Raw genomic sequence first — 25,744 nt, 5'->3', positions numbered from 1 at the left:
AAAACAAAACAGGAATAATATTTTAACAAATTCAATAAACACTTTTAAAATGGTTCATATCAATTAAAAAAAATTAAGTACAGTGGATCCACCAAATTCAAAACCATGTTGTTCTAGGGCCAACCCTGAGTTAACATTTGTTGGGCCATCTCCTACGCACTGGGCAATACTCTGAGTGTTTTACAACCATCTACACCTCATCATAGCCCAGAGGAGCAGGAACTGTCATTTTCCCCATTTCACCACAAGGAAAAGAAGAATAGAGAGGTTACATAATTTTCCCAAGTCACACAGCTACCAAGTGGCTGGGCTGAATTCAAACCCAGGAAGGTGAACTCAAGACCACACAGTAACTGCTACCTGAAATCATCTCATGACAAGGTGCCTAATAGAACCTGTCTTTCTGCAGAGCACCCTGCCTTGTAATCTTTCTTGAAAAGAAAAGTAGGTTTCACCGGAGAAGCAGAATCTGTATGTGAGAGATTACAAAATGAGGGCAGTGAGCGTACATTGAACACCCTCTGTGTTCTAGGAAATGTAAACTATGTGGCAGATTGTCATTGTCATTTAGTCACTCAGTCATGTCTGACTCTCTGTGGCACCATGGATGGCGGCAGACCAGGCTTCCGTGTCCTTCACCATCCCCCGGAGCTTGCTCAAACTCATGACCATTGAGTCACTACTGCCATCAACCAGCTCATCCTCTGTCACCCCATTCTCCTCCTGTCCTCAATCTTTACCAGCTTCAGGGTCTTTTCAAATAAGTCAGTTCTTCTCATTGGGCGGCCAAAGGATTGGAGTTTCAGCTTCAGCATCAGTCTTTCCAATGAATATTCAGGCTTGATTTCCTTCAGGATTGAGTGGTTTAATCTCCTTGCAGTCCAAGGGACTCTCAAGAGTCTTCTCCAGCACCACAGTTAAAAAGCATCAGTTTTTTGGTGCTCAGCCTTCTTCACAGTTCAACTCTCACATCCATACGTAACTACTGGAAAAACCATAGCTTTGACTAGATGGTCCTTTGTTGGGAAAGTAATGTCTCTGGTTGTTAATATGCTATCTAGGTTGGTCATAACTTTTATTTCAAGGAGCAAGTATCTTTAACCTCATGGCTGCAGCCACCATCTGCAGTGTTTTGGAGCCCCCAGAAATAAAGTCTCTCACCTTTTCCATTGTTTCCCCATCCATTTGCCATGAAGTGATGAGACTGGATGCCATTATCTTAGTTTTCTGAATGTGGAGTTTTAAGCCAACTTTTACTTTTTCACTCTCCTCTTTCATCAAGAGGTTCTTTAATTCTTTACTTTCTGCCATAAGGGTGGTGTCATCTGCATATCTGAGGTTATTGATATTTCTCTCAGCAATCTTGATTCCAGCTTGTGCTTCATCCAGCCCAGCATTTTGCATGATGTACTCTGTATATAAGTAAAATAAGCAGGGTGACTCTCCCCTCAGTCCATGGAAAAACTGTCTTCCACAGAACTGGTCTCTGGTGGCAAAAAGGTTGGGGATTGTTGCTAAAATATCTGATAGTATAGTACAGATAGTATATTAAACTATATATATGCAAAATGAAAGCATCTCTTGCCGTATTAATAAACAAGTAATGTCACAGCCATCAGTGATCGCTGGCCTCCAAATGTGAATGAGAGCTCTCAAACTTTGATGCAGAGGGTGCTGCCACCTCCCACAGTGATTGCTAAGAATCTAAGGGAATTTGAGAAACAAGGTGAAGAAGGAAACAGGATTGGCCCCAGATAGCTGAGGTGCATGAGAAAGGAATGAATTCAGTAAACCCAGAGGCTTGCATCTTCCCAAACATAGAATGCTAGATTCCTTAACTTGATGCCTGATCTTTGATGTTCAAACTCTCTGCTCTCTTTGTTGCAAACTTGTATATAGCCTGATGTCCCTTCCTGTCTCCTTGGAGCAGTTTTCTCAGAGTTACTGAGATGATTCCCACCAGATAAAATAACTCTCTGCTTTAAGCTTGTGACTACACTTTTTAGTCTCTCTCTGTATATATATATATGTATGTATATATATATATATATATATATATATATATATATATGTATATATATATAGTTTATTATATAATATATAGTACATATAATAAAAACAACAAATTAGATGGGCCCTGACAACTGAAAAACAAAGGCAAAGGAGAAAGTAAGAGAGAGGGAGTCAACACAGAGCATAGCATATTCTTACTTCTTTGACAAATAGTCTTAGTGTTTCTGGACCATCTTTAATGGGTCAACGAGTTGCACATCTCCAACTTAGACAGTGTGTCCTCTTAAACCAGCCATTATGTGTTTGCCATACTGTTTGTTCAGCCTTTTTTAAACTTCATAGGAGTGCTTAAAAGGATGGGAACCCATCCATAGGTCAATGGGCAGGTAAAAGCTGAAAGATCACCTTGAAGTCCAGCCACAATGACAGGGTAGAGTTGAGTATCTCCTGTGAATTCATGGGAAGAGTCTAGTAGAGTGTTCCCAGCACCTAGTTTTCAGAAATCCTTTTTTTTTTTTTTTTTTAAGTTTTTAAGGTTGTTAAGTCCATCTCTCTGATCAGCATTCTGTTTCCTTGAGAAGGATGCACATTGCACAGAACAGGGTGGTAAAGGAGATAATGTCGAGGTCCGATAGCCAGGAGCATGGGGTCTATTTCCCTCTTTCACCCCTGGTTTGCAGTGTGACTTTGGGCAGATACTTTCCTTTGCAAAGCAGAGAAAACTTAGCCTGGGTTGTGAGCAGCATGAAGCAAAAGGGAGATAAGGTTGTAAGGACTTTGGATTTAGCAGGGAGAAAAATACTGCAGGAAAAAAAAAAAATTACCATGCAGACACACCAAATGTAATTTATGGCTAAGCCTGAGAAAGCTGGGTGAAGTTCTCCTTGATCTTATACACAAAGGTAAAAACTGGGAAGACGCTTGACCCAATTCAAGATTTCTTTCATTTCTTCCTTTACGTTTTAGCCAAAATGTGATTGAAATGTATTTTGACTCAATCTTATATAATAACTCAATCACAAAAACTGGTGAACTGAAATCTCTCTTTCCTTACTTGGAAGTTAAGAAATGTAAAAGTCAGGTTGAACCTTTAGATCTGAGCTTCCCTAAGCAGAACAGAGGGCTTACCTATTCTCTTGCCTCTCTCTGTCCATTTTCTCCATATGCTCCATATCCATTTGCTCAACACCCATAAACTGGCAAACATGCCGTGAGGGAGAAGCACAGCAGAGACTCTTAAAGTGACTCCTCAGAGAGCAGTCTACAGATCAGCAGCATCAGCCAAAGCTGGTACCCGGGCCGTAGGTGGAAATGTAGACTCTCAGGCACCAGCTTAGACCCGCTGAATCAGAATGTGTATTTTCAACAAGATCTCAAGGTGTGTTTCACTCTAAGCCTGTATTATAAGCCAGTGCTTAAGTCACCTGGAAGCTTGGAGTCAAGAAATTTAAATTCAATTTGCAATGTGGCTACTTCCTTGCTCTATGATATTGAGAAGAGCTTATAAAGACTCATAAGCCTATGTTTACTCATCTGAAGAAAGGAAACAATAATAACACCTACCTCTTAGATTTGTTTTGAGGATGAAAGAGAGATCTCTGTTGCATGAAACCTAGCATAGAGAGAACTCTCAATTAATATTAGTTGCTTTATCAGTGTGTTACTATTATTATTATTAGCCAATTGCTCCTCTTCTGTGAGAAATAAATAACCTACACTATGGAGATACACATGAACAAGTAAGCACATCAATCTATTCCAGGTACGATAAGACAGTTTCTTCCGATCTTTCTTCCAGAGACCCACGGCCTTTCACCTATGAGACATCACCTCTCTTATCTGGTCATCAGAATTGGAGCAGATATACAGTTCATGGAATTCTCCAGGCCAGAATACTGGAGTGGGTTGCCTATCCCTTCTCCAGTGGATCTTCCCAACCCAGGAATCGAACTGGGACCTCCTGCATCGCAGGAGGATTCTTTACCAGGTGAGCTATGAGGGACGTCCCCTAAGATTAAAACCAGTCCCTACTTAACCCCAAAATAAACACAGATGCTCTCTTCTGGATGGCAAATATAGAGAATACAACTGGAGAACGTTCAGGCTTTGGTGCTGTTTGGTTTGTTTCCTATTCTATATTGGAAAGCTTATGATTCTGGGCCTGAAAATACATCCTCATGGATCTTCAAAGTGGGTGCTTAGGATAGAGATCCCGAACCAGAACTGGACCCAGAAGTCTACAGGCCTATCCATCAAGGAGGGAAGTTCCCAGAACCAGAGGATCTGGATGTGCTTAATCGAAGTGGCTGAGGGTAGAGCAGGACAAATAGAGGACAACCCCAGCATTGTCCCCTTCCCTTCTTTTTAGCCTTCTAAGCTGTCTCTTACCGCTCTTCCAGACCCTTAAATTTTGGAATGCTTCGTGTTCTGTCCCCAAAAAGCTTATTTATGCTAGCTATACTGTTTGTTGGGTGATTGCAAGCAGTCTCCTTTATTTAAATACCATAGATACAGTGCTTTCCAGGTAGTTCAGTGGTAAAGAAACCTTCTGCCAATGTAGGAGATGCAGGTTCAATTCCTGAGTCTGGAAGATCCCCTGGCAGAGAAAATGGCAACCTGCTCCAGTATTCTTGTCTGGGAAATCCCATGGACAGAGGAGCCTGGCAGGCAAAAGTCCACATGGTCTCAAGGAGTCTGAATTGACTGAAGCAACTTAGCAGGTAACTTACCTAACTCTGATTCATCAACATGTTATATGAGTTTTTTTTTTTCCTAGTTTTGAGAGTGTTAGTCACTCTGTTGTGTCTGAATCATTGCAACCCAATGGACTGTAGCCCACCAATCTCCTCTGTCCATGGGATTTCCCAAGCAAGAATACTGGAGTGATTAACAGTTCCTTTTGCCAGGGGACCTTCCTGATCCAGGGATTGAACCCAGGTCTCTTGCGTTGCAGGCAGATTCTTTGCCATCTGAGCCACTAGGGAAGCCCTCTTCATGCTTCCCAAACCCTGTCTTCTCATTATCTGTTCCACAGAAATCTGAATCCAGGTCAGCATTGCCCATCACCCAGCTCCTGACTCATCCCTTTCCCTGGTATCCCCGCCCATGCCTGTGCCCTGGAGGATGCTCTCCAGGCAGAAGCCAGAGGGATCTTTATAAACAGTTGATGTAATATCCCTGCATAAAGCCATGCCCCAAGTTCTTAACTCTGACCTTCAATGTCTTTCACAATGTAGTCTATCCCCTTAACATGAAATTATCTCTCTGGTCAGATTCTTCTTCATTTCTAGGCTCCAATCACACTGACCTTCTTAGTGTCCTTGTTGCTGCTGCTGCTGCTAAGTCGCTTCAGTCAAGTCCGACTCTGTGTGACCCCATAGACGGCAGCCTACCAGGCTCTGCCATCCCTGGGATTTTCCAGGTAAGAATGCTGGAGTGGGTTGCCATTTCCTTCTCCAATGCATGAAAGTGAAAAGTGAAAGTGAAGGCATTCAGTCGTGTCCGACTCTTTGAGACCCCATGGACTGCAGCCTACCAGGCTCCTCTGTCCATGGGACTTTCCAGGCAAGAGTACTGGAGTAGGGTGCCATTGCCTTCTCCCTTAGTGTTCCTAGAACAGCTCAAAACTATACAAAACTGTACAAAGAAGGTCTTAATGACCCAGATAACCATGATGGTGTGATCACTCACCTAGAGCCAGACATCCTGGAGTGTGAAGTCAACTGAGCCTTAGGAAGCATTACTACAAACAAAGCTAGTGGAAGTGACGGAATTCCAGCTAAGCGATTTCAAATCCTAAAAGGTGATGCTGTTAACATGCTGCACTCAGTATGCCAGCAAATTTGGAAAACTCAACAGCGACCACAGGATTGGAAAAGATCAGCTTTCATTCCAATGCCAAAGAAGGGCAATGCCAAAGAATGTTCAAACTACATGTAATTGCACTCATTTCACGTGCTAGCAAGGTAATACTCAAGATTCTTCTAGATAAATTTTAACAGTTTAACCAAAAACTTCCAGATGTAAAAACTGGATTTAGAAAAGGCAGAGGAACCAGAGATCAAATTGCCAACATCCACTGGATCATGGAAAAAGCAAGAGAATTCCAGAAAAACATCTACTTCTGCTTAAATGACTATGCTAAAGACTTTGACCATGTGGATCACAACAAACTGTGGAAAATTCTTAAACAGATATGGTGGTCTGGAATACCACATGACCTTCCTTGTATGCTGAGAAACCTGTATGCAGGTCAAGAAGCAACAGTTAGAACCAGACATGGAATAATGGACTGCTTCCAAATTCAAAAAGGTGTACGTCAAGGCTGTATATTGTCACGCTGTTTATTTAACTTATATGCAGAGTATGTCATGCAAAATGTCAGGCTGGATGAAGCACAAGTTGGAATCAAGATTGCCAGGAGAAATATCAATAACCTCAGATATGCAGATGACACCATCCTAAAGGCAGAGAGTGAAGAGGAATTAAAGAGCCTCTTGATGAAAGTGAAAGAGGAGAGTGAAAAAGCTGGCTTAAAACTCAACATTCCAAAAATGAAAATCATGGCCTCTGATCCCATCACTGCATGACAAATAGATGGGGAAAACATGGAAATAGTGAAAGACTTTATTCTCTTGGGCTCTTATTGACAGAGAAGCCTGGCGAGTTACAGTCCATGGGGTCACAAACAGTCAGACAGGACGAAATTGACTTAACACAGTATTTGCCTTTCCTTCTGTTTGGAATATTCCCCCTCAGATCTTCCCATGATGACCTTCTCATCATTGTGTTTCAGCACAAAAGTCATCTCAGAGCTTCCCTCCTCCAGCTGCGGCAGACTCTCAGCTACTCTTTCTTTAAGGTAATTTTATTTGTTTATTTATGCCTATGCTGCATCTTTGTTGCTGTGTGCAGACTTTTCTCCAGTTGGAAAGAGCAAGGGGCATACTCTCTAGTTGCAGTGTGCAGGCTTCTTATGGAGGTGGCTTCTCTTTTTGCAAAGCAAAGGCTCTAGCCATGCAGCATGTGGGCTCAGTGGTCTGACCCCTGACCTCTAAAGCACAGGCTCAGTATTTGGGCTGAACAGGGTTCATTTCTCTGTGGCATGTGGGATCTTCCAGAATCAGGGATTGGACCAGTGTCTCCTGCATTGTTAGGTGGATTCTTTCCCAGGGAGCCACCAGGGAAGTCCTTTCCTCAGCTACTCTTGTGTGTGTGTGTGTGTTAGTCAGTTAGTCGTGTCTGACTCTTTGTGACCCCCATGGACTGTAGCCCACCAGGCTCCTCCATCCATGGGATTTTTCAGGCAAGAAAACTGGAGTGGGTTGCCATTTCCTTCTTCAGGGGAATATTCCCAACCAAGGTATTGAACCCAGGTCTCTTGCATTGCAGGCAGATTCTTTACTCTCTGAGCTACCACATCAATTTCCCCTTTTTAACAGCTCTTACCAGGACCTAACATTATCTTCATTACATTTTTGTTTACATGTTCTTTTTTCTGTTTTTTTTCTCTAGAATGTAAGTTCCTTAAAGGCAAGGACTAGGTCTCTTTCGTTTCCACCAATACCTAGAACAATGTCTTGCCCATAGTAGGTACTGTATACCTGTTGACCAATTGATTTCTTTCTGAATATGCAGGTTCAGCCTACTACATATAAACTGTTTTATACCTTCAAGCAGCTACCCTGTATGGTGAGCTTAAGAAATCAGATTTCATGATAATTAGGAAGCTCTGTTGGAGAAGGCAAAGGCAACCCATTCCAGTACTCTTGCCTGGAAAATCCCATGGACCGAGGAGCCTGGTAGGCTGCAGTCCATGGGGTCCCTAAGAGTCGGACATGACTGAGTGACTTCACTTTCACTTTTCACTTTCATGCATTGGAGAAGGAAATGGCAACCCACTCCAGCATTCTTGCCTGGAGAATCCCAGGGACAGAGGAGCCTAGTGGGCTGCCGTCTATGGGGTCACACAGAATCGGACACGACTGAAGCGACTTAGCAGCAGCAGCAGCAGCAGCAGCAGCAGGGAGCTCTGTGGCTTTTCAAAGAGAGTTGCTATTTCTATAAACCATTTGAAATAAGATAAAGTTTCTTGTTTACATGTCACAGCTATTCTTTTCTTTAAACCACTATATAAAAAATGTGTTGCACAAAAAAGATGTTACATTCAAAAATAAAATTTTACATTGTTATGTATTCACCAAAAGAGAGCAACCATGTGCGTCATCTTGTTGCATGCTTAAGAATTATCTCTGCGTCATCTTGTTGCATGCTTAAGAATTATCTCTGCTTAGTGACACTGAAAAGGCCAGAGAATTGGGATGAAAATTGTTCTTGGAATAAAAGTGGTGAAGTGAAAAATAGTAAACAAAAATATATATTTATTAAATAAAAAAATATCAAATAAGAACAATCTCATTTTTTATTTCTCAGAGATGGAATAGAGAAACTACAGAGAAACAATGCCTCTGAAAAAAATCTATATCATACAGATCTGAGAATAGAGTGTAAGCTTCATGGAGGCAAGGAAACCTTTCTATATTCACCATCAATTTATCCCATGGCTACAGCTCGGGACCTGGGAAACAGAGTCTGAGCAATTGTTACTGAATGACCAAAGTGGACTTCTGCTTGTGATCGGCCATGTCCGACTCTTTACAATCCCATGGACTGTGAACGCCAGGATCCTTTGTCCATGGAACTTTCCAGGCAAGAATACTGGAGTGGGTTGCCATTTCCTTCTCCAGGCGATCTTCCAGACCCAGAGGTCAAATCTGAATCTCTTGTGACTCCCACACTGGCAGGTGGATTCTTCACCACTGTGCCACCTGGAAAGCCGGGATAAAGTGGGGCCCTTTAATAAAGTGTACTGTCAGCTCTATGATCAAGGAATCATCTATTTCACAAGCCCCTGCTACATCCCAAGTGCTGTGTCAGTGGCTAGCGATAAAGAAAGCATTAAAGAGCATCTTATGATGATGGACAGAGAATGTGAGAAACTCTGCAGACCCTGTCTCTTATGTGAGTTCTGCCTCTGTGTAACTTTGGACAAGTTCCATGACCCCTTGTAATGTAAGCCTTGACTTCCGCTTTGACTGTTGAGGCGTATACTTAAGTATTCATTTCAAAGAAGGCTATCTAAAAAACACACAAAATCAGACTGCAGGTCACAGGACTAGATAAAGATCCCGTGCCCCTGCCCTACCACCAAGTGCCTTTGATTTACGTATCTTCTTTGGTTTAAATAACTGACATTTTGGGTCACTTGTTTTTCTCTTCCCTTGCTTTAATTCTTCCTCTCATACATTAAATTCACCAACAGAAGTTTGGGGTTAACATCGATGTATTACTATATATAAAACAGATAAGCAACAAGGACCTACTCTATGGCACAGAGAATTATACTCAATACTTTGTAATAACCTATAAAGGAAAATAATCTGAAAAGAATACAACTGAACCACTTTGCTTACACTTGAAACTAACACAATATTGTAAATCAACTGTACTTACCTAAAGGAAATCAATCCTGAATATTCATTGGAGGGACTGATGCTGAAACTGAAGCTCCAATACTTTGGCCAACTGATGCAAAGAACTGACTCATTAGAAAAGACCCTGATGCTGGGAAAGACTGAGGGCAAGAGGAGAAGGGGACGACAGAAGATGAGATGATTGGATGGCATCAGTGACTAGATGGACATGAGTTTGAGCAAGCTCCAGGAGCTGGTGATGGACAGGGAAGCCTGGCATGCTGGAGTCCATGGGGTCACAAAGAGTCAGATATGGCTGAGTGACTGAACTGAACTGAACTGAACTGATGCTGGGAAAAAAAATGAAGGCAAAAGGAAAGGGAGGGCAACAGAGAACGAGATGGTTGGATGGCATCACCGACTCAATGGAGATGAGCTTGAGCAAACTTAGGGAGCTAGTGGAGGACAGAGGAGCCCGGCTTGCCTACAGTACATGGGGTCCCAAAGTCAAACACGACTTAGTAACTGAATAACAACAACAGCAACAACTCGGGATGAGCCATGAGTCTGACACTTCAGTGAGTTCTCTGCTGCTAAGTCATGTCAGTCGTGTCCAACTCCATGTGACCCCATAGACAGCAGCCCACCAGGACCCCCGTCCCTGGGATTCTCCAGGCAAGAACACTGGAGTGGGTTGCCATTTCCTTCTCCAATGCATGAAAGTGAAAAGTGAAAAGTGAAATTGAAGTGGCTCAGTCGTTCCGACTCAGCGACCCCATAGACTGAAGCCTATCAGGCTCCTCCGTCCCTGGGATTTTCCAGGCAAGAGTACTGGAGTAGGGTGCCATTGCCTTCTCTGGTGAGTTCTCTACGTGTGTGATTTAACTCAATCCTCATCATTGATCCAAGTTGTGAGTTATATCCTCATTATTAATTTAGCCTTGGGGAGCTTATGATATTTGCCCAGTGTCTCAAGTTCAAGGAGTCTGGGACTGAATCCAGTTCTTCCTGACTACAAAGCCTAGGCCTTGAGCTCTCCACCTCACAAGGACTGGGGACAGTCCTAGCCTTACGTGGTTACCATGTGCCCAGTAGGATTTTTACTCTGGGACTCGTGGTCCCTCCCTGTTAGAGACAATCATCGCGTGCACTCTGCTCCCCCTCTGACTTTCCCTGGAGTCTAGACAAAGTGAGGGACCAGATAGTCATGGAGAAACTCAGGTGGGGCGTGATCACTTGCCTCTGGTTCAAGGAATCTGAGTGGGATCCGTTCTACAAGAAGTCAGGTACTGGAGAAATCCAAATTCATTTGCTTAAATAAGAATTTGAGTGCTACACTGGTGACAAGGATGATTATAATAATTGTGGTAATAAAAATAATAGCAAACAAAACAATCAGAAAATTAAACATATTTTTCTAACGTAGATTATATAACCAATTAAGTGCCTCTTTCCCCTGGAGAAGGGAAGGGCTACCCACTCCAGTATTCTTGCCTGAGAGATATCATGGACAGAGGAGCCTGGCAGGCTGCTGTCCATGGGGTCGCAAAGAGCCAGACACAACTGAACGACTTTCACTTTCATGTTTCAAAAAGCCGTTACTGAAGATTTGTTCTTTGTCAGGGAATCTGAGGCAGTTTATTACCAACCTTTTTCCTAAAATTCCTACTCTCTGAGGCTCTTTTCTCTCTCACCTCTAAAATGGGAATAACAGACCCAACCTGACAGAGTGGTGTGTGTGTGTATGTGTGTGTGTGTGTGTGTGTGTGTGTGTGTGTGTGTGTGTGTACTCAGTCATGTCTGACTCTTTGTGACCTTGTGGACTGCTGCCCGCCAAATTCCCTCTGTCCACGGGATTTTCCAGGCAAGAATACTGGAGTGGGTTGCTATTTCCTTCTCCAGAGAATATTCCCAACCCAGGGATCGAACCCATGTCTCTTGAATCTCCTGCATTGGCAGGCAAATTCTGTACCACTAGCACCACCTGGGTAGCCCATGATAGAATGAAGTAATTATCATTCAAAGAGAAAAATGCACTGAAGGGATAAATGAAATGTCCAATCCCCTTTAGTCCCAGTGTCAAGACAGAGTTCTTTATAAACACCCGGGTGTTCATGTATTTTTTTATTCATTGAATATTTTCCATACATGGACCCACATACTCATTAAATAGATGCTTGAAAGAAAAACTGAAAGTGAAGTCGTTCAGTCCGACTCTTTGCAACCCCATGGACTGCAGCCTACCAGTCTCCTCTGTCCATGGAATTTTCCAGGCAAGAGTACTGGAGTGGGTTGCCATGGCCTTATGCTTATAATGTGAGGTGTGACATGACCGCTGGAGATGAATCCAGCTATTACTTCTGAGATTCCTTTCTAGGCAGGTGCCTTGAGTAAGAAGAGGAAGACAAAACCCACAGAATGCCAGGGACCAGGCATCAGACTAGCACTTCACAAACACAATTCCATTTAAATTTCACAGCAGCCCTATGAGGTAGAGGTTCCAATTCACACTCTGCAAGTGAGGAGCTTGACAGTGGGGAGCGTAAGTGATATGCCCAAGGCCAAAGGTTAGCTTGCTTTCCAGGCACGAAAGCCCATCTTCTTCCTACACAGCCCCCTTTGTATCCATGAACCATGTGCATGCCTCCTGGCCCCTTTCATCATCCAGAGATACAGCATGCCAAAGTGATTCAATGCCAATAATAACCACTTCCCAAGTACAGAAGTGTTTGCAGTGTTCCCAGCTCTTTCACATTTATTATCTTGTGCCTCCTATGAAACAGGTTCACACCCTCCTCGCTACCTTTTATTTTCACAGGCATGGCAAGTACAGGATGTGATAAACACCCTGAACAAGGAAACGTTTAGCCTAAGCTAACTATTATCGGCAGCATCTATGACAAATGACTTAATACAACCCCGAAAAGCCCAATGTGATGACTAATTTGTAGTTAAAAGTAGTTGGAAATTTACTCTGTAAAAAAATTACGTAGAAGGAACTCGATTAACTTTGAAAGAGAGAAAAAGCCAAGGAAAATACCCCCATAATGATTTACTCCTCCTGGCAGGGGTAGCAATAAAGATAAGAATTACAACCCCAAGAGCATGTAGCAAGGCAATGAACATGCTTGACTTTGCATACCGAATGCACAAAATGTATCAGGGCAGGCAGGGCAAACTCATTTCAGTTGTCTAGCTCGACCTCCTCACTAACGGGAAGAAGCTGAGTCATATGTGGGGGTGTCTGATTCGGGATTCACTGAGACAAGATCTTCCCCTTGGCAGGGATGGAAATAAAGCTTGGTGTCAGGGAAGGACATGTACTCTGGGGTCCTGGCCTCAGCTCACTGTCTCCATTCTGGGTGTCTTGGGACAAATCACCTAACCCTTCTGAGTGTCAGACTCTTTGGATGAAGAATATGATTAATAATGCCAAGTTCCTAAGATTATACAAGGTAAGCAGCTTATTCTGTGTAAAATTTCCAGCAAACACCTGGCATGCAGTAGTTTCAAAACAAAAACATTCATGGCTTTCTTCCTCTGCCTAGTTATTGTTGTCCCCATGGAAGATCACATCAGATCTTTCCTAATTCTCTCTCCAACTCTACTCCTCACCAAAGAAATTGTAAGATTGTTATTGACCTCATAGGAAAAGCACGAAGTCATCTAATTACTGTACAATGTGTTTGTAAATACTTAAGCCCCAGGATTCTGTCCTAAATTGTCCAAAATTAAGGGTGCTGAATGTTCACTTTCTCACTGTGATTGTTTTGGCCATCATTGCTCTATTTGTCTTCACTTTCATTGTGGCTGTTGCTGTTGAATTGCTAAGTCATGTCCGACTCCTTTGCGACCCCATGGACCGTAGCTTGCCAGGTCACCCTATTCATGGGATTTCCCAGGCAACAATACTGGAGTGGGTTGCAATTTCCTTCCCCAGGGGCTCTTCCTGACCCAGGGATTAGGTCTCTTGTGTCTCCTGCATTGGCAGGTGAATTCTTTACCACTGAGCTACCGGGGAAGCCTCCACTTTCACCGAACGCAGTTTAATTAGTGTCCTGGCATGAGGCATGGTGGTTATTCAGGGACTGGAGGAAGTGACTGGAAAAACATGACATCCCAGGCAGATGGAAACCTTCCCTAGTCATGAGCATATCTGAGAACATGAAACTGCCACGTCTCTGTGATTCCTGTTAGCTCTACCACTGCTGATTCTGTGTTGTCTGGACTTTTCCCAAACCTATTCTGGAGACTTTCTACTGTCCCTCTCTTAAAAGGACTACTCCTTTTGTTCTTAAGCATAAAATGCAAACTCTGTACCATGGCCTTCGAGTGCTTGGCACCTGTCTCCACTCCTCATAGTCTCCGGCCCCTCCTTTCTGCCCCTTGAACTCATCAGCCCTCTCACACTCAGGATGTTTTTCCACACTTTGATATCCTCCTAGAATGACTTTCCAGAACTGCTACTTTCACTTTGCAACTGCCTGCTCGGATGTCACCTCCTTTGAGGTGACACTTTCCTGAGTATCTCATTCTAAGTATGCTTCCCTTCCACCTGGTCCTCTTCCACATTTCTTGGGCTAACTTTTAAATACAAAGTATCAAAGTTCTGTACCTGTGTTGACATTTATTGGCCTGTACTTTTGTTGCCTCCAGTAATGTGAGCTTACAGGGTGTATTACATTCCTAGGGCTGCTATAACAAAGTAACACAGAGTGACTTCAAACAACAGAAGCATATTTTCTCCCAGTTCTGAGAGCAGTCTGAACTTCTCCAACACTGTTGGAAGCAGGCAACAGTGTTGGTTCTCCTGGAGATTCCGAGGGAAATTCTGTCCCCAGCCTCCCTCTAGCATCTGGAGGCTCCAGGCAGTCCTTGGGGGTCCTCAGCTTGTAGACACATCACGCCAATCTCTGACTCAAATGACCTTCTTCTCTGCGTCTCTCTGTGTCTCAAGCGCCCCCTCTTCTTTTTCTTGTAGGTACAGTAGTCACTGAATTTACAACCCATCCTAAATCCAAGATCTCATTCCAAGATTTTGAGCTGAATTGCATCTGCAAAGATGTGATCTATAAATAACTTCCTCTTCATGGTACCAGGAATTAGGACTTGGACATCCTCTTTTGAGGGAGGAGCATAATATAACTTACTACAGAGAGCAAACACCTTCTCTCTCTTGGGGACCACCTGAGTCCCTGAGCCCAGAATAGCACCTTTGCCTTAACAGGCTTTCATTAAATACAATTTTGAGCTAATAAACGCTGTCATTTTATGACATTCCCTCTCTGATCCCAAAGCCTTGGCAAGTGGTGCCCCTCCAACCTTGAGAACTGCAGTTTTCTGTCTGAGCATCTCATTGCCTCTCCCATTATGGAAGATCCACAGGAAGCCAGGTCCCTGGCAGGAGCAGCCCAGTAGGATTGCATGGCTGTCCTCAGACAAACAGTGTCAAGTGGTGCTGTGCACGCCACTCAGGGAGTCAGAGCAGACTGTATGTGCTGGGCTCCATGGGGCAAACACAGGGCTCTTGCTGCCTGCTCAAATGACCTTCCTTTCCCCAGACATTAGACATGGTGGATTCATGGTTACACATGCCCCCTCCCATTGCCACCCTGACATCACCTACTGATTTTTCCTCTTCCCTTGATCTCAATCATTAAATTTGACCCCATCCTAAAATCCCTGCATTAGTAATAAAGACCACTGAAACTATAGCCCAATCTACTTAGCTGAATGATTACATGCTTCAGCTCAGTTCAGTTGTTCAATTGTGTCTGACTCTTTGCAACCCCATGGACTGCAGCATGTCAGGCTTCCCTGTCCATCACCAACTCCCAGAGCTTACTCAAACTCATGTCCATTGAGTCAGTCCTACTGTCAATCTTTCCCAGCATCAGGGTCTCTTCCAAGAAGTCAGTTCTTCCAATCAGGTGGCCAAAGGATTGGAGTTTCAGCTTCAGCATCAGTCCTTCCGATGAATATTCATGACTGATTTCCTTTAGGATTGACTGGTTTAACCTCCTTGCAGCTCAAGTGACTCTCAAGAGTCTTCTCCAACACCACAGTTCAAAAGCATCAATTCATCAGCGCTCAGTTTTCTTTATAGTCCAACTCTCACAACCATACATGACTACTGGAAAAAACATAGCTTTGACTAGATGGATCTTTGTTGGCAAAGTAATGTCTCTGCTTTTTAATATGCTGTCTAGGTTGTTCATAGCTTTTCTCCCAAGAAGCAAGAGTCTTTTAGTTTCATGGCCTCAGTCACCATCTGCAGTGATTTTGGAGCCCAAGAAAATAAAGTCTCTCACTGTTTGCATTGTGCCCCCATCTATTTACCATGGAGTGATAGGACCGGATGCCATGATGTTAGTTTTTTGAATGTTGAGTTTTAAGCCAGTTTTTCCACTCTCCTCTTTAGCCTTCATCAAGAGGTGCTTGATTTCCTCTTCACTTTCTGCCATAAGGGTAGTGGTATTATGCACGTGTGCAGTTATTCAGTTGTGTCCAATGCTTTGTGACCCCACGGACTGTAGCCCACTAGGTTCCTTTGTCCATGGAATTTTCCAGGCAAGAATACTGGAGTGGTTTTCCATTTCCTTTTCCAGGGGATAGTCCCAACCCAGGGATTGAGCCCATGTCTCTTACACCTCCTGCTTTGGCAGGCAGGTTCTTTACCAGTTGAGCCACCGGGGAAGCTGACTTCCTCAGTCATATCCAGTCATCTGCATATCTGAGGTTATCAATATTTCTCCTGGCAATGTTGATTCCAGTCTGTGCTTAAGCCAGCCCAGCATTTCACATGATATAATCTGCATACAAGTTAAATAAGCAGGGTGACAGTATACAGCCTTGACGTACTTCTTCCCTAATTTGAAACCAGTCCATTGTTCCATGTCTGGTTCTAACTGTTGCTTCTTGACCTGCATACAGATTCCTCAGGAGGCAGGTAAGGTGGTCTGGTATTCCCATCTCTTGAAGAATTTAGATTCCATGCTTACATAACATATCTTTCCTTCAAAAGATGCAACCCATCAATAATTAATTGCTAGTGTATTTTCTCTTATATTATCTTTATTTATTTCTAATTTTTAACTGTGCTGGTTCTTTGTTTATGTGTGCGGGTTTTCTCTAGTTGCAGTGAGCAGGGCTACTCTCTAGTTGCAGTGCACAGACTTCTCGCTGAGATGGCTGCCCTTGTTGCAGAGCATGAGATCTAGAGTGCTGGGCTCAGTAGTTGTGCTGCATGGGCTTAGTTGCCCCCCAGCCTATGGGATCTTCCCAGATCAGGGATCAAACCTGTGTGTGCAGGCAGATTCTTAACTACTGGGCCACTAGAAAAGTCCCTAGTGTATTTTCTTATACAAATGTGGCTTCCTGAAAAATCTTGAAGCTACATGGGGGCAGCTTCTTTTCATTCTATAAGGAGAGTGCAGCCTCCACGCCTGCCAGCTAGAAGATGCTGAACACGTGCAAATGACCACCTCCACTGGGAATGGTCTCAGCTAGAGAAAACTGCCTTACACAAGGTCACACCTCCTTCCACAAGGCAGCTGCATGTGGGCACTGCTGATCAACAAAAGGGTATAGAGGCCCAGCTCCCTTCTCACAAGTCAGGACATCTCTGATGAGCCATCTCCCCCTGGGGATATCTGAAGACTTTGTTGGGTTTGAATCAGCTCAGTTTCTCCCTCTGCAGATTCCTGCTTCCTCTATCTCCTTTCCAAGGCTGTACCTCTTTCTCCCTTCCACAGCTGTAGATCTCAAGACACTCCTGGAAAAAATGACTCCTGAATGCTAATCTCCATCTCCAAGTGTCTTCTCAAGGAATCAGTCTGTGATATTATTTGCAGATGCTATATCCTCTGCCTGGATAGTATTTCTGTTTTATGTTAACCTGCCAATCTATGTATTCTTCATATCCCAAATCAAATGTCATCTAGATGCATATTTCAAATTTTCTCTATATCAACACATATTGCACTGTCCTATAATTATTACTCAGACATTTTTCTTTCTTGCTAAAATAACTGTGTTATGCAAGGATACTGTAGTAATTAGCTACTTCTGTGTAAAAATGGCATAAGTTTAATGGCTTGAAATGTTGTTGCTTAGTTGCTAAGTCATGTCCAATTCTTTTGCAACCCCATGGACTGTAGCCTGCCAGGCTCCTCTGTGCATGAGACTTCCCAGGCAAGAATATTGGAGTGTGTTGCCATTTCTTTTTCCAGAGGCTTTTCCTGATCCAGGGATCAAACTTAAATCTGCTGCATTGACAGGTGGATCCTTGACTGCTGAGGCATCAGGGATATAATACCTCCTTATTATCAGGCTGGTCTGTAGGTTGGTAATCAACAAGAGCTCAATTAGGTTCTCCATTTAGGATCTCAAAAGACTGAAATCAGGATGTCAACCAGCCTGGCTCTTCCCTGGAGGCTTTGAGGAGACTCCTTTTCCAACTATTCAGGTTGGTAGAACCCAGTTGTAGGACTTGGTTCCCTGTTTCCTTGCTGGCTGTCCCCTCAAGGCAACTCTGCTTCTAGAAGCTGTCCTCATGCCCCCTTACAAGGACTTCTCCATCTTCAAAGCCAGCAATGGTGCATCAATTCAACGTCTTCTTATGATCTGAAACTCTGTGGTTTCAACCTTTGTTTTCTACCACTAGCCAAAAACCTTTATGCCTTTAAGGACTTGTGTGATTAGATCAGGCCCACATTATCCCTTTTTATGGTAAACTTTGGGCTTCTGTGGTGACTCAGAGGTTAAAGCTTCTGCCCACAATGCGAGAGACCTGGGTTCAATCCCTGGGTCAGGAAGTTTCCCTGGAGAAGGAAATGGCAACCCACTCTAGTATTCTTGCCTGGAGAATCCCAAGGACAGAGGAGCCTGGTAGGCTACAGTTCACGGGGTTGTGAAGAGTTGGACACGACTGAGCGACTTCACTTTCAAACTTTCATGGTGAACTTTGCCTTATAACACAATCATAGATGTGCTATCTCACATTCTCAGGGACTAAGAATTAGAGAGCTCATGGATTCTGGTAGCCTTATGTAGAAATTCTGCCTACTGCAGATGGGAAGGGAATCTTATTCACAGATTATGCTTCTCAGCACTTTGCAGAGCTTCTGATATTAAAGATAATTGATGCTTGTATTAATTTTTAGGTCAAACTGACTTCAATTTCAATGACTATTATGCTTTTAAATGCTCTGTTTTAGTTGCATGCATAGTGAGTAAAATACCTTAAATGGGGAATTAAAATAATTTAAAAATGAATTGCAGTTTTTTCATGATGAACATTTGATGCATAGAAGAGATCAAAAAATGGAAATGTCAAAAGATGGAAAGAAAGAAAAGCCTTCTGATATACGAACATGTAATTTTGTAGTTTGGTATATTTTACAGATGAGTCCATCAACTTCCAAGCTCAGTAAGCAAATGGTAGTTATCAGTTACCAAAGTTGCTTTACTGTTAATGCCTTGATTCAATTAATGACAGAAGATTTTCTAATCCTGAATCTGCTTAAATTAAAATCCAGATTGGAGGTGTAGGAAAATAAGAATCAGTAGACTGCCCCTAGAGTGTGCTGTGATGGATTAATGGTTTTGATTTGGAGATGAGTTTATTTCCATGCATGTACTTATGTGTTTGTTTATCTACACCACTGCCGTGTGTTCAGAGTTGCTGTCTCTCTACATATACACATGCCAAGACTGATGGCTTTCTCTAGCCTCCTTCCCTTCTGCTTATTGAAGACTTCTCTTCATTTTGTGTCAGGCATACAAAGTGATGGCAAACGTGGACAGTTGTTTCTGGCTGCAGCTCACCCAAATAAAACTGTTTCAGTTGATGCAGAGCACTGATGTCAGCCAAGACCCTATACTTCTTGACATTGCATTTTTCCCAGTGAATAATAAATCACTGTTTCCACCAGCAGCCTCTCTCCCTCTGCCTTTCTCTTTTCTTCCACCATTAGTCATGCTGGTCCAACTCACCACCTGTCACTTGGCAAGCTTCTGCAAATACTTTTACCCACGTAGAGGCAGATTTGGGTTCATTGAAGTTGGGAACACACCTGTGTTGACATGAGCCCTCAACGCACAAGCTGTAGTCCTTTGAAAAGTTTTTTTTTTTTTTTTTTGGCTGTTTGTATATATTAGAATCTGCTGTTTCTTGGTATGGACTTTTCAAACATTTCTATCATTAGAATTTTGAATTTCAGATGATGTAAATATGCTTCAGGACAAAATATGTAAGTAGTTAAACACATAGTGGATAATCTCAAAAGAGGACCAATGAAATTAACTTGTATTTAGTTCATCTACCATAGCTCCTTTAATTCTCCCAACAAATCCAATGAGAGAAATTGCACATTATTTTCAATAAATAGATGAGAAAGTCAGACCCAGGAGGAGCAGCATGTCTGAATCATTCACCAATTAGCTAAAAGATCCTGAACTCCTTGTAAGGAGTGTCTGATTTAAAGCCCTTGTAATTTTCACATTGTATGCTGCATTTTCTACTTGGTAACACTGATCCCTTATGTCTAGTTCCTCAACATATGAAGAGTCCCTACTATGGTGCTAACAACAAAGGTTTGTAGAGGCAAACACGCAGTAGTGTCCCACAGATGCTGGTGGCTCAGCCGAGTAAATGTTCGTGTAAACAGTTATGATGCAGTTTTTATTAGTTCTGTAACAGAAGTGAGTCTCAAAGTAGGTTTATGTAGAGCCACTTCTCCAAAGAAGTAGTCACTACTCATGTACGGTTATTTAAATGATTAAAATGACTTTGTATGTAAAGTTAGGGATTCACTTCCTTTCAAGAGCTTGATAGACACACATAGGCAATGTCTACCAAAATGGATAGTGCAGAGAATAGAACACACCCATCATCGTACTCTTTTCTATTGGACAGCATTAGACTAGAGAATCAGAAAGACTTCACCTTCACCTTCAAGCAGCTCTTGAGCTGAGGCCTGAAGACTCAATAGAATCCTTCAGGCAAACCAGCAGAGGGGACAGATTCCAGGCAGAGGACACAGAATGTGCCAATGCGTGCAACCGATGTAAGAAGACACGGATTTTCTAGTGAAATGAAAGTTAATTAGAATAACCCCAAGTGTTTAAAAGATGTCCTGGAATCGGGAGCATAACATGGATTGCCTGGAAGGTAGGGGCTGCCTCAGTGATCACCTTCTATGATACTATATGACATAATATGAAATAGAGGAGGAGGGGATGCATGTGGCAGGATGTATGTTGTACATGTATGTTGTGCATACATGTTGTGGGATGGCATGTGAGGCTCCTCCTGTGCAACTGTACAAATATTTTCTGTGACAGGCTTTCTGAAATTCCAATACTTTTGAAAGTATTGAAGTATTGAAACTCCAATACTTTGGCCACCTAATGTGAAAAACTGACTCATTTGAAAAGACCTTGATGCAACATAGAGGGTGGGAGAAGGGGACGACAGAGGATGAGATGGTTGGATGGCATCATCAACTCAATGGACATGAGTCTGAGTAAACTCCAGGATTTAGTGATGGACAGGGAGGCCTGGAGTGCTGCAGTCCATAGGGCTGCAAAGAGTCGGACACTGAGCGACTAAACTGAACAGAACGGAACTGACAGGGTTTTTAACTTTTCAAATAAAATACTATTGAAAATCCTTTGACAGAAGGCAGCTAAAAATAGAACTGGAGGGCTTTTCTCTTGGGCATACCTGGATCCTGAGACATCCTTACTGAACCCTGGGGCTCCGAAGAGCTAGTGGGCACATCAGAGACCCACTGATGATTTTGAACACGAGGTGGATGATAGGACACTGTGTCAGGATTATCCCTCTGTCCAGTTTGGAGGAATGGTGGTGGGGACATAAAATGGAAGCCTGGATGGATAAATGCAAAAGGCATGGAAATAGATGAAGAAAAGATGGTGAATGACACTTTAACTAGAGCAGAAAGAATGGTCTCAGGATTTGAAGGAATCTAGACTATAGGGAAGAGGAGCAGACTCATTTCCATGTATCCCCCTTGAGCAATTTGGTGGCTGGTGGTATCATTTTTCATGATGTGGAATTCTAAAGGGATGGTTTACTTTTTGGTTTAAATTCTCAAGGCCTCAGAAAATAAGAGGATGAGGAGCATGATGGTTTACATTTAGGCCTTGAGTTACAGCTCTGTCATTCTGTCAAAGTCAGAGGAAATATCCCCAAATCCTATTCACATCAATGAATAATGTATGTCTTATTTCTTCATTCTTCCCCATAGCAAACACCAATCAGAAGCATCTGAAACAAACAGACCCCAGAAACTAGAGTCAAACCAGCATTTTGTCAACCGATTAGATAGCAGTTAATTTAATGCTAACATTAATCAGGGTCTGATTGCTCCATTGTGAGGAACAAGAACTGTGTGCAGAGATTAATACGCAACATGTGTTTCAGAATGTTTCTGTAGAAACCCCCACGCAGTAATTAAGAAGAGCACCAAATGAAGGTTATTGATCCATTGTGTTATTGAGAAACAACATAATTGATATTTCAGATCTTAATTGTTGGTTCCAAAGTAAAAGAGATAGTCTGTACAGATCATTAGTAACACAGAGTCCTTTTGTGTGTGTGGTTTTTACCATTTAAACTGAGACATGGAGTTCAAATGTTACCCCGGTTGAAATAAACATTGATTTAATTGTCAAGCAATCTTTCCTTGTAAGTGTTTAAAGTGATCACCATTTGGACAAATCTGAGCTTTGCAGTCAGTTTCTATGCCTGACATCTGTGGAATGAGGTTTTTCATCTTTAAATGAAAGGCCACTATCTGGGTTTCAACACTCTTTTGCAAAGTGACATTGATAATACCCACCTCACAGATTTGTTGAAAGGATTCTTGGAGAAAGTCAGTGTTAGAGAGTCAGTACAGCATACTGTTTAGGAGCATACACTGGATTCAACTTCTGTGTTTCAAGCACAGCTTTGCCACTTATTAGCTGTGCAAACTTGGACATATTAGTTAACCTCTCTGTTCCTCATCTTTTTAAAGAGGTATAATAGTAATAGGCATTCATGACAGGGTTAGTGTAGAATTAAAATTAAAAATACATATATTTTTAGAAGAGAGCCAGGCAGATTATAATCGTGATACAACCATCAATAGTTTTTATTGCTATAATTTGAAAGTATTCAGACACAGAGTTTATTCTGAACTACATCTTTTTCCTCTCTACAGTAATTCAGTAGCTGGGAGGCTGGCTTTTTCTTTCTGTGCAGCAATGAGAAGGTAAGGAGGCAAATAGAAGGAAAGACTCTTGGTCTGCATGCTTTACCCACTTGTCTACAGAGCTTCCAGATGGCATCTTTTTGTCTAATTCCTAAATATGACTAGACAACCCAGAAAAACCTGAAATGTGAAGAAACTGTGATGGAGAAAGACTAAGATGAACTAGTTGAGGAATGAAGACCAGGAAGCAGACGCTAACTAGGACCTACAGAAAACTAAGGGCACACTGCTATCAAAAAAGAATAATTTGCCATGAGAAGCAAACCATGAAACAACAAGGAAGAGTTTCTTTGGAGTTTACATACACACGTGTGCGCGCGCGCACACACACACACACACACACACACACACACACATATATGTATGTATCACTGGAAGGACTGATGCTGAAGCTGAAGCTCCAATACTTTGGCCACGTGATGCAAAAAACTGACTCATTTGAAAAGACCCCGATGCTGGGAAAGATTAAAGTGGGAGGAGAAGGGGATGACAGAGGATGAGATGGTTGGATGGCATCACCGACTCGATGGACATGAGTTTGGGTAAACTCCGAAAGCTGGTGATGGACAAGGAAGCCTGGCGTGCTGCAATCCATGGGGTTGCAAAGAGTCGGACACGACTAAGTGACTGAACTGAACTGATGTATGTATATATATATATATGATAAAATTAAAGGAAAAACATATACATAGTTTGAAGATAATGTCAAATAAATGACATATATCCTAGAGCTAAAAAGATAAAGATGAATTTGAGAGAAAAGATGAGAAATAAGTCAATAGGCCCAGCATTGGACTCAAATGAATTCTCAAAAGGAGTAATGGCATTGATTGGGGAGACAGGCAGAGGGATATTGTCAAATAAATAAATAATACAAGAAAAGTTTCCTGAACCTAAGTATGAATACTCCAAAGGAAAGTCCAAATCAAAGATACAACTACACATATATCAAAATGTCTAAGATTAGAAAATAAATAAAATTAGAAGGGAAAATACTAAGTGATGGGAACAATGAGGAACAAAAAGTATTCTCATTCACTGCTGGTAGGAAAACAGAAAGCTGCATCCAACTTCAGAAAACAAATTGGCAAGATCATATAAACTTAAACATGGAATTATGCTGTGACCCAAGATATGTGGCTTTCAATTATTCACACAGAGAAGTGAAAACAAATGACTACACAAAAGTCTGTAAAGAAGTGCCCATGGTAGCTTTATTAATATGATATTTAAAAAAGCAACCCAAGTGATCAATTCATCAACTGGTGATTGGATAAACGAATTATGGTACATCCAAATAATGGAATACTATGGAAACCAAAAGGAACACATTACTGATATATTCAACAACATGAATAAGTCTGAAAAGTATTTTAATAAATTCAAGAAGTGAGACATGAAAACCTACATAGTGTTTGACTGCATCTGTATGACATTCTGAAAAAGGCAAAACAATAAAGACAGAAATAAGATGAATGTTTTCCAGGGATGGGAGATGGAGCACTGGGGGTTAAGAAGAAGCTTGAAGTTCTGGAAAGGTTCTGTTTCTTGATAGAGTGGTAAATTTATAATGATATGTTTTATGAAAACTTATCAAAATGAACTTCAAAAAATGGGTAAAATTGCTTGTGAATTTGCCTTTAATAAACCTAGATTAAATAAAAAGATAAAAGGTTTACTGAATAAAAAGGAGATAATTTGTTAAGACCCACATTACATATGTCATTAAGAAATTTCAGGAATGATGCCAGCAAGATGATAGAGTTGGAAGCTTTGGAATCTCCTTGCCTGTACAAACACCAATTCAGCAATAATTCATGGACAAATTATCTTTGTGAGAAATTCAGAAATTAGATGAAAGACTCTTACAACCCAAGAGAATGTGAAGCCAGGCTCACAGAAGCCAGTAGGGAGATTCAGGTTACCTTCTCACCTCTGGACCTGCCTCTGACACAGCATCAAATTACCAGGTATTTTGCCAGGATACATAATATGTTAGATCACAAAACAAGTCTTAGAACATTTAAGATTGAAATCACACCGATTGAAATCACACCAAGTATTTTTTTCTGACCATGATGGATTGAAAATAAAAATTAATAAAGGGTGCTGAATCTGTAATACTTTGGCCACTGGAAGAGAAGAGCCGACTCATTGGAAAAGACCCTCATGCTGGAAAGGATTGAGGGCAGGAGGAGAAGGGGACTACAGAGGATGAGATGGTGGGATGACATCACCAATTCAGTGGATATGAGTTTGAGCAAACACTGGGAGATACTGAAGGACAGGGAAGCCTGGCGTGCTGCAGTCCTGGAGTCGCAAAGATGTAAAGATAGGACACAGCTTAGCAACTGAACTGGAGAAGGCAATGGCACCCACTCCAGTACTCTTGCCTGGAAAATCCCATGGATGGAGGAGCCTGGTGGACCGCAGTCCATGGGGTCGCAAAGAGTCCAACACAAGTGAGCAACTTCACTTTCACTTTTTACTTTCATGCATTGGAGAAGGAAATGGCAACCCACTCCAGTGTTCTTGCCTGGAGAATCCCAGGGGCCGCAGAGCCTGGTGGGCTGCCGTCTATGGGGTCGCACAGAGTCGTCGGACATGACTGACGTGACTTAGCAGCAGCAGCAGAAGCAGCAGCAACTGAACAACAACACAGCAATAGCAGAAGGAAAACTGAAATATTCATAAATGTGTGCGAATTAAACAGCACACTCTTGAATGACCACTGAGTCAAGGAAGAAATACAAGAAACAGAGCATACTTCGAGACCAAGGAAAATGAAAACACAACTTACCAAAAACTTAGGGGATACAGTAAAAACAGTGTTAAGAGAAATGTGTGTGTGTGTGTGCGCGCACGCGTGTGCATGCACTCAGTTGCTCAGTCATGTCCAACTCTTTGCAACTCCCTGGATTGTAGCCTGCCATGCTCCTCTATCCATGGAATTTTCCAGATGAGAATACTGAAGTG

Source organism: Capricornis sumatraensis, chromosome 7, assembly GCF_032405125.1.
Source record: "Capricornis sumatraensis isolate serow.1 chromosome 7, serow.2, whole genome shotgun sequence".
NCBI classification, from domain to species: Eukaryota; Metazoa; Chordata; class Mammalia; order Artiodactyla; family Bovidae; genus Capricornis; species Capricornis sumatraensis.
Note: the sequence above shows the minus strand (reverse complement) of the source record.